Raw genomic sequence first — 2,361 nt, 5'->3', positions numbered from 1 at the left:
AGGACGTGTAAGCCGTTCCCTCCAGGGCTGGGGAACCTCACAGAGGCCGAGGCAGGAAGGCCGTGAGCAGGAGGATGGAGAAGAGGCTGCGAGTGCCTGGCTACGACATGGCAGTGCCGCTCGTGAACTCCTAGCAGCTGTGGTTTCCTGCACAGGACTGGGCCTGTCAGAATTTCACCATCGGTGGGACAAGGAGGCCTGGAAGACCCCACACCTCCCGGAGGAGCTAATGGCAGGAATTTGCTGGGCGAGGGGAGTCGTGATCACTGGTTATTGTCATGACCGTCTTGTTGCCAGGATAAAGCACCTGACCCAAAACAGCTGACGGGAGGAAAGCTTTTGTTTTGGCCTATGGTCTTGAGGGGAAGCTCTAAGATGGAAGGAAAAGCGTGGCATGAACAGAGGCTGCACATCACTTCGGACACAGCGGGTGGAAAATAGCACTGAGAGAGTGAGCTGAACTCTGCTAAAAGGGAGCTGCTTATACAGCTACAAAGCCCGCCCCCAACAACACATCTTCTCCAGCAAGGCTCCACCTCTCACATTGCCATCAGCTGGGGACAAAGTATTCAAAACACATGAGTTTGGGCTGGAGAGATCGCTCAGTGGTTAAGACACTTGCCTGCAAAGTCTAAGGATCTGGGTGTGAGTCGCCCATACCCACGTAAAATCAGATGCACGAGGTAGTGCATGCATGCCCGTTCTCTCTCTCTCTCACTGCCTCTTACTGCCTCTCACTCTCTCTCAAATAAATAAAATATTGAAAAACCACATGAGTTTATGATTCAAACCATTACTTGTGTGGTGTAGCCACTAGTAACTCTTCCATTCCATAGAAGTAACCTTTTACCTGTGATCAGGCAAGCAAGACCAGTTTAACTCAATGGGTTAAAAAAGACATGAAGGTAAGATAGGGATTAATGAGGAAGAAGAAGGTGTCAATGAGAGGGGGAATGAGAAAAGCGAGGACAAATGGAGTGAATAAGATCAAAATATATTACGTATCTGTATGAAAATATCAAAAATGAAAAATAAAATACATAAAAAGTTTCAAAACATTGTAGAGTCCAGGTGATGTTTCTCTGCCCCTGGCAGATGGCACAGAGATGACTCGTCTTGTGCTGGGCCGTCAACTTTCTTTTCTTGTCATACTTACAGGTCTTGGGTCTCCCTGGTATTTGCTGACATCTGTAAAAAGCAGACTCTCTCGCCTATGGAAATATGATCAATTTTTTTAAAAAAATATGGAACACTTCACCAATTTGTGTGTCTTCCTTGCATAGGGGCCATGCTAATCTACGCATCATTCCAGTTTTAGTGTATGTGCTGCCAAAGTGCGCACAATATGATCAATTTTATTATGATTATATGTTAAAAATTTCAGTTTTAAAGTAAGAGGGCTGGTGAGACTGCTCAGTGGTTCAGGTACTTGCTTACAAACCCTGATGGCCTTGGGTTTGATTCCCCCACTGCCAGAGGGTACAAGCATCTGGAGTTCATTTGCTGTGGCAGGAGGCTCTGGCATGCCCATTTTCTCTCTTTCCCTCTCTTTCCTTGTAAATAAATAAATAAATAAATAAATAAATAAATAAATATATTTTAAAAGGAAAAATAAAAGGAATACAGATAAAAGGCCACGAGTCACGTGCAATTCCTATTTTGCTAAAAGTACACCTTACACCTATATTTCCTTTAAATTGAGAAAGTATACCAGAAAGAGCGAATGAGGTGACCCTGTACACAGTATGCTGGTGAGTTCGCTCTAATCTATAGGGTGGTGCGTTGCTTGCAGTCTACCAGCTTGGGCATTTTCCCTGGTATCACAGTGTGGGTGGGTTGTGCCCGCTGTGGTGAACTGGCCTCTGCAAGTCCCTTGTGGGCATATGGGTTGATAAAACGGTCCCATTAACTGTGGGACATGCCTGATGGACTGGGCTGTGCGAATGAAGCCGTGCAGACTGCAATCTGTTCGCGATGCAATAATGTGGCCTTCTTGGTTACTGGCAGTGAGATTTGGAAAGAGAGAGCAGCCGACAGGGAGGCAGAGGTGAGCAGCGTTTGGAGGATGCTAGTCGGAGAACCCAGATGGCATCTGCTATAGAGAACTGTTTTCCAGCAGCGTCTCCTCTCCCAAGGAATGTGAGGAGGACACATTGGGGCAGTAATAGGCTCCGTGTGGCGGTGGCAAATACGCAAGGCATTCTGGGGAAGAGACATGAGAAACCTCTGCAAGACAAGTCATTTCCATCTCCTTGGGTGGAGCCAGAGTCCCAGCAGTGGGATTTCATAGTCAATTATGGGAAATTGCACAGCAAACACGGTGCGTTTAATTTCAGGTCCACAAATCTGGGGTGACTTCTG

General features: G+C 46.4%; 1 non-coding gene across 1 annotated transcript; it reads right to left on the bottom strand.

The window, feature by feature from the left end:
* Nucleotides 1–1,238: 1,238 nt before the first annotated feature.
* Nucleotides 1,239–1,342, bottom strand: LOC123461870. The gene has a single exon (XR_006637929.1). It is a non-coding gene; the product is annotated as a U6 spliceosomal RNA (small nuclear RNA).
* Between the last annotated feature and the right edge of the window lie 1,019 nt (nt 1,343–2,361).

The sequence above is a fragment of the Jaculus jaculus genome, chromosome 6 (assembly GCF_020740685.1).
Source record: "Jaculus jaculus isolate mJacJac1 chromosome 6, mJacJac1.mat.Y.cur, whole genome shotgun sequence".
Taxonomy (NCBI): domain Eukaryota; kingdom Metazoa; phylum Chordata; class Mammalia; order Rodentia; family Dipodidae; genus Jaculus; species Jaculus jaculus.
The sequence above is the reverse complement of the archived record's forward strand: the minus strand, read 5'-3'. Positions and strand labels throughout refer to the sequence as shown.